Below are 14901 nucleotides of genomic sequence, written 5' to 3' on the forward strand. Positions count from 1 at the left end.
TCACTGCTGCCCATACTAAAGGGCCCTGTACCATCCTCACCACTGGTGTGAGCACTGCTATCCTCAGGGTCCATCTTGAATAAAAAATAAACATAACCTAATGACCCTATCTTCATAACATAATTAATTTATTTATCTAACTAAAATCTCACATTATCAATTAATCTGATGTCCTTATTCTTAATTTAAGATTCAGTCCAACAATTTAGAAGCACAATCTGACAATAGTTTACTATGACTTTTCTAAAATTGTCACCCTAGGAAAGACACAGAAATCACTACGGAAATCCTGCTTCCAGACTGCGGAACAAAATCCAAAATTCTCATCTTAACTTCCCAACATTGACTCACTAAAATTTTGATCTGCCTCATTTCCTATCCTCTTCCAAAATCTATTTCTATACTTTGGTATTGTTTCCGCTGTACACTATAGTCTACAGAACCTAACAACTTAAGCTATGATACCACAATTGTAATGCCCTAAAAATTATGCTATATTTTTATTAATAATAATAATAATAATAACTCTGATACCAGAAAACATAAACTAAATTAACCTAGACCCCAAAGGAAACCAGGGATATACCTATCTATACATATATGACAACTATGCTGTGGAACTCATGATTTATTCAACCTTATATACAATACCAGAGTTTTACTATAACCAAAATACACATATACATCCCAAAAAGAACCCTAAATACCCTGGATCATACCCCCAAAAATTCATCCTGATTTCAACCAACTACTTACCATTCAGCCAGGGTAGCACTATCAGCCTCCTCTATCTCGGACTTGGTCCACTCGTCTATCGGGGTTTCCTGAAATGTTTGTATTTTTGGGGTGAGACACCTCTCAGTAAGGGAAATAGACTAATATCAACGTGTGGCAACATAAGTATTATTGTGTTATAAATATCTATTGTTCATGATAAACTGTATTTGATAAGTATATAAGATCTGTACATAATTTAACTGCATTTGACAAGTCAAGTAAAATTGTTATGTATTAATTTGAACAAATCGTAAATCAACATAACATACTATATCATACTAAATTTCAGTATACATATAAAACATCTACTATATATATATTACGAAAATTATGCACGGATGGATAACTATATATCATGAATTAACCCCGCATGATTCGGGTTGTGCGGCCCGTGGGCTGGACTTAACTCTAGCTAGCCTACCAAGTTAAGTCAAACATAACATAACTACGCACGATTGCCCACCCAACCTAGTCCACCCATCCTACTCTCTGCAACACTTCTCAGGTCGACACACAATGGGTATCCTACTCTCCACAACACTTCGGGGCTAATTGACCTCCAACCCAGCACTTTCTAAATAGTGTGGTTGCACTGTCGACTATCACCAACTTGGTTCACCCATCCTACTCTCGGCTATTTGGTGTATTCCCAAGAGGGGGTGAATTGGGTATTTAAAATTTATGCCTCCTAGGTTAAACCAGATTAGCAGTATTACGCAACTTAGGGTCTATCTATGCAATTATAAATTCAATGAACACATGTACAACATATAATGAATCAAGCATACAACATACATGTGTTGAAAATGAAAGTGTGGAAAATAAATTACCGAAATATAAAGTACATACACGATATGTTATTGGGGTTTGGCTAACTATGCCTACGTCCCCGCCTTTATCTTGCAAGCCAAGGATTCCACTAATACTCACTTAACAGGTGGAGAGGCACCGTTTACAACCAGGTCAGTTTGCATAGGGCTGACATTCTCCTTGCAGGGTGGAGAAAACCCTACTGATCCTTACGGGCTAGATCACCGCCCCCTCAGGTCGCACGTGGAATACAACAGATTTACAATATAAATTTCATGTACAATTTCAGTGCTTCTCCAACAAGAAGATTTGTACCAATATGCGCATGCAATAACCAATGCATTTCCAAGAGATAAGAACTATAAGCTCAATGAAGTTTAATGTGACTACTCTCTAAACAATGTCAATATAGCAAGTAGTTTGTGAGAGTATGTGTGTAATGATTTTGTGCAAGCAAACACTCAGTAATGTATAATCACGTATATGCTCAAGAGTGTTCTAACAAACTATTTCTTTGAAACAAGTTATAACATATCTCAATAACAAATCAGAGTTTCAAAGATGCTAATCAAATATTCAAACTAACTCAAAATATTTTCCTTTAATGAAATAGAGACAAGAGTAGTTTGAAAATATTATAACTTGGAAAAATATTTGCCCACCAAATATTATAGCTATAGGAGTCTTGCAATGACAAGGCAAAGATTCTCAAGCTTATGAGTTTTTCCCAACACAAGATTTATCGAATTAAATCAGTAAGATAACTCTTTGCTTAACTCTCAAAAAATCAACAACAAACTACAAGCACAATATTGAGAGTATTAAGCAAGCTACAATGAACACAATAGAAACTCTCACAAAGCTTGGTTAATCAAGAAATTTGGAGTATGAGAGTGTATGGAAGTAGTATGTGAATATAGGCTTGAAAAATCGAGAGAATATTTTTCTTAATCTTTTTCCTAATCCCCACCTAATGTGGACAAATGAAGACATATATATAGAAGAGGGGTAAATTAAAGCCATTGGGGATACACAAGGTATTATTAGGATTGTTTTAAAATATTTTAGCACAATTAAGCCTGTTTAAAAATTTAACCGCGGTAAAAATAATTTGCCAACCTGAGAGCATTGGTTGACTAGACTTGAGGTTCGGTTGACCCAGTGACGAAGTTCGGTGTACCGAAAGAAATTTGAACTGAAAGTTCAGTCGACCAGACAAGGGTCCCAAAGGCGATTTTTCATTTCCGTGCAGTTCAGTCGATTAGGTGATTTTGAACTATGAAGTTTGGTCGACCGAGCAGTTGGATTTTCCCACATGGGGGTTCAATCGACCAAGGCATTGACTTAAGGTTTTGGTCGGTCAACCGTGAAGTCAAACTTTGACTTGGTGAGAGTTCGGTTGATCGGGATATATTGACTAGGTAGGGTTCGGTCGATCATGCTATGGTTAAACTGTTGACCTGGTGACCGGTTCGGTCGACTGATAGATTTACACTATGAAAGTACGATTGACCGAACATGCATTTTTAATGCATTTTGGTTCTATTTCCTCATGCAATCACTCTATCCATATAAGCATATATGTTTATGCATGCATATGGATCCTAGGGTCATTCTAAGTCTTTTTGAGTACACCAAAAAAATTCGGCGTCGGTCAGCATCCCTAAGGTCCGTCTATGGTCTTGAGCTTGTAGTCTCTATCATGCATGTCATGCATTCATTATTACATACCATTGAATTATTACAGACCGAAATGAATAAAAGAAAATATACTAATACAACTGAAAATAAAGATCGGTCTTCATGCGCTGCTCCTTTGCAATTTCATGGAAAACGCCGGGGTATGCTTGTTTAAGTACTTCTCGACTTCCATTTCTCATCGGTCATCCATGCTTAGAAAAATAAACTTGTTCAAATACTCAAAACACACAGATGAGATACTTTGGTTTGTCATAATCAAAATAGAAGACGAACCCAAAAAGTCAACATCGGCAACACTTCTCGGGTCAGCACACACACTGTCTGATCTGACTAGTTAGCTACGGTACCGTGCTCTATAATCGATTCTAGTCCATCAGGGATTCTGATATCATATAATACGTTTCATATAATATATAATTAAAACGTATCTCATTTCATATTTCTGCATAAAATCTATCATATTATAATTTCTGAATAAACTGTTATATACATATAAATCTGTTTACGACATCTGGGCTGGTTGAATAATCACGGCATCTGCGCCAACTGAATAATCATGGCATCTGCACCAGTTGAATAGTCACGGCATCTGCTCCAGCTAAAACTTCACGGCATCTGTGCCGACTAAAATATCATAATATACTGAAAATATAATTTGTGTACTATTTATAATTTCTCTAAAAAATTCAGACGTCAAACCTTGCTTGTTTTGTGAAAATATAAAATATTTTGACATACCATTATTTACAGTAAAATTTATACTCATGTCATACACAAGTGAGTACTACTTTGTAATATATTATCTGGCTTGAGAAAACATATTTTTGCTGACAAAATAATATTAAATCTATTTTCAAAGTTTCCTCAGTTCAACATCAGTATTCCCAAAAACTATACTAATTCATATATATACCTTTCTGAATCAAATATTGTATATTCAATGATTAATTTACTGAAAATACCTAACTTAATCTCTCCCCTTACCTGGCTTACTAAGAAGCCTGCTGATAACCCTAAATCTATGCACCACGTCATTCGAAGTTCAAAACACTAAAATTACATTTTTTCCAAATTAATCAACCCAAAACCCAGAATATTTCTCATTTAACACTTCATATTCTAAATTAACAATTAAACCCTAAAATACCTTACTTACCCTGATTTTGGAGTGGTACCACAGAACTCCAACTCAACGATCCGCTCTAGTTAATTTGCAAAAAATCACCCCACGAACCTCATGGTAGCTTCTGATCATCAAAATGGGCTATAATCGGAGTGAAAGTGAAGAGAGAAGGGGTTTAGGGTCGTAGGGTTTAGAGAGAGAGAGGGACTTTGTTTTGATTTAACAAAAGAAGCTCGCGGGACTTCTTTAATTTCAACACTACTGAGAAAACCATCGACGGTTTTCTACACCCCTCACAAAACCGTTGACGATTTGGGTTTTAACCCGCCCTTTTTACCATTTTACCTGTAACCGGCCCGCGGTAAATACAAAATTGTCGACAATTTTCTTAGTACTCCAGAAAACCCTCACCAAACCATTTTTCTCTTTTCTTTTATTTTTCTTATCATTTCTGTTGACCTTATAGATCGCACCTGGTTTTGATAATGACAAATATTCAGGTATTTGATAAATGTCAAGTGTTTGTGCAGGTCTAAATGAATATCCCAAGGAAGGACACTTGAAGCAACTAGAAGACTTTGAAGACCTTTTAAATTTGTAATTGTAAATTCAATATGTGTAATATGGGTCTGTAATAGTAACTTAGGATGTGATCTGTATTTATCTTACCTGCACGTCATGCATATAGGATATATGGTAAGTTCAATAAGACCATAGTAAGACTCTAGGTCTCAACACTCACACACATAGCATATAATATAAAGGAGTGTTGAATTTGTGCTTGAATTGAACATTTCTAAGCAACTTGAGAGAGTTCGGGTGATCAAACCCTTGGAGTTCAAAACTCCTCGGGTGCCCGACTGTTGATAAGTCAACAAGTTGACCAACTCTCGGGCGACCAATCCATAAATATACATACCATCCACGAGCGCCCGAACCCCTTGAAAGGGACAGTCCACCAACTCAGGCGACCGATTGTTTTAGTTCAAAAAGGACCTCGGGCGACCGAACACATGGATTCAGGCCACCGAATATAGGATCGAGCACCCGAAGTCACGAAGCAATGCTACTGACTTTGATTTCGGGTCTCCGAATGTGAAACCGAGCGACCGAACTAAGTTTAATAATATTTATTATTGAGTCTTATTGGGCGATCGAACCTCGGTTCAGCCACCCGAATGCCATCCAATTTAAATTAATTTAACTACCGTAAAACAAGGTTAATTTGAGCAAATTGCATCTTAATCACTTAGGACTTTTTTAATTATTCCCATTATGTCCCAACCGGTTATATTTTTACCCCTGACTATAAATATGAGTTCATTTGCCAGATTAGCACAAGATTAACAAATAGATTAGCCAAAATATCCTCTCTTTTGAAAATACATCTTTTGGCCAAATACTCTCAAATCTCCATTCATTTGATATCTTCTAAGATTGTGTGAACATTTTTAGAGTGCTTAAGATTGCTCTAGTTTGCTAGAAACTCCCATTTGAGTTTCTTTTGGGGAGTTTTAGCTTAGGTTTATACCACATATTTGCTCATTATAAATCTTGTGTGGGGATAAATCAAGTAAGCTTAGGATATTTGCATCTTTGTTGCAAGTGTCCAGTAGCTTGAATTTTCGTGTGCAAAGATTTCTCAAACAAGCAACTATTTTCAAACTAGTGTTGTGCATCTTTCATTGAGGAAAACTCTTTTTGAACTAGTTTGATTATTTGATTCGTATACTTGGAAAATTGATGTGCTATTGAAATACTTTGTTTTGATTCCAAGATATTGCTTGTGTTGAACACTGTTGAGCATCATATTGATTATATTGTGTTGAGTATTGATTGCACAAAACTTGCATCACTAAACTTACACTACATCCACATTATTGATGTGTATGTGATTGCGCGTATTGGATACATATCTGCTTTGCATGAAAGCATAATCATTGTACCATTGGAATGAACATATTGTTGTGTTTCCAAGCGTGGCTTGAGGGGGCGGTAATCCAGCCCGGTAAGGATTGTGTAAAGGTTGGGGTCAGTCCTGTGAATTTGACCTATGGCCTTTTCCGTCCCGCAAGGAGAATTTGTAAAGGTTGAGGTCAGCCCTGTGCTAATTGACCTGATTGTAATCGGCGCCGCTCCACGTGTTAAGTGAGCATTAGTGGAATCCTTGGATTTGCGAGCTTGAGGCGAGGACGTAGGCACTAGGCACAGTTGGCCAAACCCCGATAACATATCGTGCATGTTCTTTACATTTCTGTAATTTATTTACTGCACGTGTATGTTTTATTGATTTAAATTTTCGCATATCATTATCAACGCAATTGGTGAATCATTAGACAGACCCTAGGTTGTGAATGTACTGCTGCTATTTAGGTCAAACTTAGGAATAAATTTTTAATACCTAATTCACCCCCTTCTTGGGAATACACCAAAGCTATCAATTTATTTTTTCTGGGTCTCTACACTAAGGGCTTCACAACAAACATAAGTTTGAGAAGTACTTGCATGAGACTTATGTTGCAATAAACATGGAGTTCTATCTAAGTCTTCATGTCTTTATGCTTGATCTTCATCCAAGATTTTCTTTAATATCACTAGTCATTCTTCATTTTGCTTGTGTTTTTCATGGCTTTAAACTTAAATATGGTCCATTGTACTTGTAAGATATAATACCTGTAAATACACTTAAAAGCGCAATTCAATTCCTTAGTTTGTCATTATCAAAACGAAATTAAGTCTTGTTAGGCCAACACCTACGAGTGTGTGCATCTACAGTGCGTGGCATGCTCACAGAGAGAAAAATCATAAAAATCTGAAAAAAAAAAAAAAAAAAAAAAAAATGAAGGCACAGGTGGCATGCTCCTTTGAGTTTGACTTTGTTAGTTTATTTTAATATTATATTATTTAAAATGACTAATTATATTAGAAATGGTACCTTAAAGTTAGATTTTATTTAAATTAAATTTTTGAAAAGCATATATTTTGGAGGTAGACATTTATTTAATTGAGTTTTTAAAAAGAGTACGTGCCTTGAAATTAAATTTTTATTCACTTGAGTTTTTGGGAAAAAAAATATTTAGATATCTATTTATTGAGTTTTTTTTTTGTTTTTTTGTGTTTCTTAAATTGAAATTATTAAGTGTACCTTATTTTTTGGTTTTGTGTGCCTATAAATACCTTAAAGCATTGACTCTAAAATATAGTCTCTACACATAATTTTCTTCACATCATTTTTATCATACTAAATGTGTTCTTTGTGGAGTTTTGGACTCTTCCATTTTTGTAGAATTTAAGAGAGTTGTACGATTCAAATCGGATTGCTATATCTTGGGGAAGACAAGTCAAAGTGTAGTTGTGATGCACCGATTCGTGGTTTAAGTCGAAAAAATCACAGAGACCTTGAATTTCCTTAAAGAACAAGATATGTATCCGTGCCTCAACCTAATCGTGAATCATGTTTATGTTTGATTTGTGTATAAGTTTATATATGTATAAAGAAATAGGAAAACTAAAAATTCAATTGAAAGTTAATTTAGGTAATAATACATGAAAATTGGAGTGGCATAAAAGGTTAACATGAAATGATTAGAATATGAGTTTTGGAACATAGGTGGTATCTCTATTTTAGTGAATGAGTATATAGGATAAGATTAGAATTTTATTTTTTGTTACTTTGATCAAATATATTGTTTTATGCTTTTGTAGGAGTAGTTTAATTTTGTGTTCAGTGTATTATTTTGATACTAATAAAAAATATATTATAGACATATAATTCATTAATATATGTTTGAATAACCACACACATATAAGCATATTATTATTTATATTACTATTGAAAGCATTTATTTATATTTACAATAATTACTGAGGGTGAGATTGAGATGCAATCCTAATATCAAAGATACCGGTCACACGATTATTTAATATGTATAAATAAAATTAATTATTTATGAACCTAATATTTAATATATATATATATATATATATGTATAAATAAAATTAATTATTTATGAACCTAATATTTGATATATATATATATATATATATATATATTAAATGCTAAGTCAAATTAAATAGTCAATTTGCTTAAATAAGAATGCACATCTTCTATTATGTACTTCTTAATTACCACTCTTCTGAGAATTTAAATATGAAAACTCTAATATAAAAATTTAGATTTTAATTATTAGGATATCTCTTGAAAAATAAATGAGATTTATTAGACTTGAGTAGCAATACAAAAGGTCATTTGTTTTATTAATGCTTTTCAAGTTGAATTGCAAGGGCCAGTCTTCTTTAAAATGGAATAGGACCTACTAGACACACAAAAAAAGTATGATTGTGAATAGTGGTCTCCAAAAGAAATTTCTAGGAGTCAAATCTCATGGGTTGATTGAATAAAGGAAAAAAACCTAGCCACACGGAGCCAAGGGCATTGGATTGACGTAACTCATTTTGGACTTCTCCTACCAATAAATAGCGATGACAAAACATAAATTTAAATAATCATGTTTGGTGGGGATGATCAATGCCCTTTAATGAATGGAACAAGTAAAAAAGGGAGTAGATAGGGATTTAGGATGATAGAATTTGGATATTAGCCTCCTAATATTAAAAAAATATATGCGCAATAATTTAGGCTTAACATCAGTCGAGGACAAGATAAGGGAAGGGCGGCTTAAATGGTTTGGGTATTTGAAATGCAGACCTAGTGGAACATTTGTGAGGAGGAGTGAGTTAATTATTGTTTATGGCATGAAAAGAGTTAGAGGTAGGTCTAATATAACTCCAAATGAGGGAAGGATTTAATGTCCTCTGATATAATAGAGGAAATGTTGTCAATTGGGTGAATTGGCAAAAAGGATTCATGTAGTTGACTCCTCTTGGTAAGACTCAAGGCTTCTTGTTGTTAACATTCTCCTCTTGATCTTTCATTCTCCAAAAGCATAGGAGGTTGCAATGTTCCTCCTTCCAAACTATGCATGCATCCCCATCCTTATCTTTAGCTATGGATCTCTCTCACACACTCTCTCTCTAAACTTAAAATGCCCCCTACGGGCAGAAACCTCTATTAGCCCCCTAGGTTTCATATTGATTTTGATTATGAATTAGTGCATGTATTATATGAATTTGTGTTCTATGAATGTGATAGTTATTTTCTTTATGTACATATATGAAAATCATTAAATAAGAACTAGTGGATGTGTTATATGAATTTGTATTCCATAAATTATTATGTGACAATTTTTTTCTTATATATATATATATATGGAAATCATTTTTTAATTTGTGCTCCGTGAATTATTATGTGATCGTTATTTTCTTTAATTTATGTTTACATATAGAAATCATTTTTGGTATTTAGGGCTAAGTATATTAATACCTATCTAGAAAGCAAATGTACCAACTTGAGTAGTAAAATGACCATGTATTTTTATTGAAAGCTCTAAATGTGACAATACCCTTTATATTTAAAAATGAACTCATGCATATTTTCAAAAACATTCAATTTGACTCTTATATATCAAATAAGTGTTTTTGAAAAAGTGCATCTCACATCTTAAGGAAAAAATTAGACTATAATTCTATACTATTTATTAATCTAATTCTATATTTTATTCCACGTGGGTCCAAAAATCATAATATTATTTCATATAAAACTAGACTTATCATTATCTCTAGAAAAATTTCACGTAGAGATTTTGAAGATATAATGAAGGATTAATAATTAATACTATATGGTCATTTTGCACTGCCTTAAAGTCAGAAGTAGAAATAAGTATATGTTGCAATTAATTAGACATATCTTACTGTAAAAATTTTGAAAATATTTCTTTCTTTCTTTTTTTATATATGAAAATAGACATTATAGGGCTTCCAAAACAATATGGCACACTTAATTTGAATAAATATTCTATTTGTTATGAATTGTACAAATCAGCCAATAGATTATGACCTCTGTCACAAAATCAGTTCAACATATCTATTGTATTTGCATTTTATCTTTTCAAAGGCTACTCCAATTGGAGTGATTCTTTTTTTTATTGGAAAATAGACTTGTTGATAAGTCAATACAATTTTTTATAGAATCTAATTTGGTACTCACACAACCGTTTGTGATTTTATAAAATATATCATCTCACCTAAAAATCATAATTTTTGTCATATCATTAATTGTTTAGCTCCAACTTTAACCACATGGAGTCAAACCTCTCCAACATCTTGTGGAAAATTTTGACTATAAAAAGAGTTCAATTTCAAGGAAGAAAGGTAAGAGGAATCGCTATAAAAGTGGTCTCCCATTCTCCTCCATATTTCTAAGTGATATAGCGTTTTGTTCTTGCTTAAAGAGCACTTTCTTGTAAAAGTTCTTTTCATTAGTTTTAACTTTCTCTAAGTTCCAAGTCTCAATTCTTGAAGAGAGTTTGAGTTGTAAGCTTGCATTGTGGTATCAATCGACTTAAAGATACTAAGCCACATATCATTTGTATTTCTCATCATTATAAGTGTTGTTTGAGCCCCGGCGAAAGGCTCGTTTTATATTATAGTCCTAGTGAAAGGTTAGGTCTTGTAATTGTACTCTTACCCTGGTTAAAAGGCAAGAAGTTTGCTAGTGGAAATTTCAGTTTGGATTCGGTCAAGAGTGTGTACATAGGTGCTCGTGAAGGAGACCAAACCGCTATAAAAGAGTTTGAGCATTTCTCTCCCTACTCTCTTAAGTTACTTATTATTTGATTAAATTAATTGCTTAATTGTGTTTATGCAATTTCATACATTATTTTGGGTTATTGAAGCATGCAGGGTGGGTTTTGAGCGAATATAAACTTTTTGTTATCTAAGCTTTCGCAACGCATTCACTAAAATATACATATTAGACTATTACTCACCAAAAGTTTGATGAAAGGAGTAAGTGTCATAAAAATTAGAAAAAGACCCGATTCACCAACACCCCCCCCCCCGGGGGGCGGGGCGGCGCCTTCCCCTTTTCTTGGGTTTCGTAAAGGGACCAACAACCTCAAATCACATTGAAAATCCAAAGGGGAAGGTTCTTTGCCATGACCATCTGCATCCTTGCTGCTCTTCCGGTGAAGTTATCCGTGAAGGTGAATAACAAGATATGTAAGCTTTGAAATTATTTATAACAACAACATGGCAAGGATTTGCTAGCTATAGTTAGAGGAGATGTTTTTTCTAAACGAGATAATGTGCCTCTGCTTGTGATAACTTTACATTGCCCATTGGAAAATTGTTTTGGGTGTCATTTATTTATTTTGGATGCCTATTTGATGACTTTTCATTTAAAGTTTATCACTTGATTTTGGTCGTACTGCTCATTTGAAGTTTCATTTTATTCCTTTTTTATCTCGTTTCATTTTTCAAATCAAACATGAGGAAAGGGTTTTAGATAATGAGCTCATGAACAAGTCGTGATTTTTTTTTAAGTTCTACTATATAAATTTTAGAACACACTCATTACTATTGAAAGTAATAAAAAAAATTATGAGTTAAAATTAAAGGCAATAAGCTTAAATACTCTCCAATTGTGATTTATGATTGGTGATTTTTTTTAATCAAATTATTGCTTGTGAATCAATAGAAATTATTGTAACATAAAGAGATTTTTTATTAAAAAAATTGGACAATTATTGATTTGCTATTTATAGTAGTAATAGCAAATATTATTTTAAAAAATTCCTAATATATTAAAATATTTCAATTCAGAGAAATGTACTTGATGTACACTTAAATCAAATGATTGCATTTCACAAAATAAGTAAAAAAAAACAAACAAACAAGCAAAAGAAAAAAATAAAATAAAACGCCTTTGCACACCACTGGCACGTGAAGCAACCACTTTTAGAGTTCACTTTTTCCGACCAAACATCATGAGTTTTCGCAGTTCGTGTACTATTATTTTAGATGTTTGGTATTATCATATTTTATCGGGTTAATTTTCAAACATGCATACTCCATTAAAAGATGGTCAGTAACCCCCACGCAAAAAGTGCTACTCTAAATAGCATTTTTAAATTTAAAAAAAAAACTATTTGGAGTATCGTCTTTTCTGTTAAAAAAAAAAAATGTTGGACCATCCAACGTGTTTTTGGACGCATCAATATTAGAAATAAAGTTCCACCCGAACTTTTCTCAAATATTTTTAATTAAATTAAATTAATTAAAAAAAAAAAAAAAAACTCCATGACTATTACATTTCCTAAAATTTTAAAAAAGATGTCATGAAACAAATGCTTTCCGAGAAAGTTTAGTAATAACAATAACATCACAAAATAAGTATTTCTTTTTAATTAAATCATATGACGAATTATGTACTTCTGTCGAAATTCGAGAATACAAGTCTTTTCTTTTCTATCCAATCTATCTATATATTTAACATAAATCATGTGTGGGACACATGTCATCACCAATTTTTCAAGTAGTTTTTTTTTTTCTTCTTATTTTGTCTTTTTCTTTTTCTTTTTTTCTCACTCAAAACATGTCCGTGGGGCCCATTATGTTATGCTCATTTGTTTTCTTTTCCTTCTGTCTCTTTCTTATCTTTTTAAAAATCTCTCCCCTCCTTTTATGTCTTTCAATTTTATTTTATTTTTCAAAAGCTTTGATTTTAAAGATTTTGAATGAGGAAAAAAGTAAACAAAAATATATTCTTTTCTTTTCTCATCAAATACTATTGCAAGTAAAATTTATTTCAACATAATTATAATTCAAAGAAATCAAAGGTAAATATGTGCAAAATGAAAACAAAAATTATTTATTGTCGTACTAGTTTATTTTTTTTCTTCTTTATTTTTTTCATACCTAAATGTGTAAAAAAAAAATTATATGTTCCTTTCTTTAATATTTTTTACTTTTAAGCAGACAATAAAAGTAAGAGTTGGATGTTCAAATTATCAAACTAATTTAAATTATTGGTCTCACTTTGATACTTACAAATATTAAAATTATAAAATTAATTTAAATTATGAAAAAAATATATATAAATTTATATATCATGTTACATTTAGATTGGCACAAATTAAAATTATTATTATTTTCTTTTTTCTCTTTTTTTTTCCCCCTCATTCCTCTCTCTCCGTGTCTCTCGCATTTCATTTTCATCAACTAGCAAATCTTTAATTATATGTATTTGATATAACAGTATGCATATTACTGATATATTATATTATATTTTTTTAATCTACAATCAAATAAAGATTAATTTTTTATCCTAGACTTTACAATTTAAAATTCTCATTAAATATTGCTGCTATGCTATATATAAATCTACATTGTATATTTTTTAAAAATAATTTTATTAGTGTGTACCCTAAATTTTATATTGAGTATTTATTTTAATATAATCAAATTAGTATCCCGTTGTTTAACACGTAAGCGATAAATTAATGAAGAATTTGTCCACGTAGACAGCCTTTATTGTATTATACGAGTATGCGGTTGCGCAGTGCAGAGCCAGCCAAAATATATAGGAGAAAACAAATTAAAAATAACGCCGTTGCCGGGGATCGAACCCGGGTCACCCGCGTGACAGGCGGGAATACTCACCACTATACTACAACGACTGGACGGTGGTTTGCTTATCTTATTTTTACATAACTTAAAAAATAACTCCTCATATGTGAATAATAGAAGGCTCCCTTTTAAGATTATATAATTGCATTACATAAGCTAAATCTCCTATCACTAATTCTCATTTGCTATTTGCACGCGCACACACATTCACACTAATGCTTCCCTCAATATGCACATGAATATATTACACAAACATTGAAATTTTAAAAATGACTCTCTTAATTTTATATTGACTTGCTATTCTCCTAAATATTTATGAAAATTTTGAAATTAGATAATTTTATTTTGTTTGTAAATATACACAAATATCTGTTTTTTTATTTTTTTTAAACCAACGATAAATTAAATTAGAAATTGAATTTGTTTAAGCTTAGTTTGATCCCTCTTGGATTTTAAAAAGACACTAAAAAAAAGAGTTGGTAAAAAAAAGGAGTTGATTCTAAATTTATATTCAATTTTACTTGTAAAAACAAAACGTTTGTCCAAGGGAGGATAAAACTCAAACACTCATAAATAAGGAAAGGAAGTCGAACTTCTTAAATTTTATGAAATTTTAAATGTTTTGTAAAGTTTTATGATATTGTTCAAGTTTTATAAATCTTTGTGAAATTTATGAACGGGTTTATGATATTTTGTGAAATTATAATTTGTATTTAGAAGAGAGAAGGGAAGAAGAGAGTGAGAAGGGAAGAGAAAATGAGCGAGAGAAAAGGGAGAGAAATGAGAAAAAAAAAAAAGATTTTATACTTAGGGTTAGTGGGACACATGTCACAACCCTGTCTAAGTATTCTGGGGCGACATGGAGCAATCCTGACTATTTGATTGGCATTTTCTTTGGACGATCGGATAATTATCACATCAACGATCCTAGTCAAAATTTCATATCTAATCAAGGGGTGACA

The 14901-nt window shown here is 32.2% G+C and overlaps 1 non-coding gene across 1 annotated transcript; it reads right to left on the reverse strand.

The window, feature by feature from the left end:
* Positions 1-13917: 13917 nt before the first annotated feature.
* TRNAD-GUC (transfer RNA aspartic acid (anticodon GUC)) lies at positions 13918-13989 on the reverse strand. Its single transcript has one exon. It is a non-coding gene; the product is annotated as a tRNA-Asp (tRNA).
* Between the last annotated feature and the right edge of the window lie 912 nt (positions 13990-14901).

Source organism: Malania oleifera, chromosome 3, assembly GCF_029873635.1.
Source record: "Malania oleifera isolate guangnan ecotype guangnan chromosome 3, ASM2987363v1, whole genome shotgun sequence".
NCBI lineage: Eukaryota > Viridiplantae > Streptophyta > Magnoliopsida > Santalales > Ximeniaceae > Malania > Malania oleifera.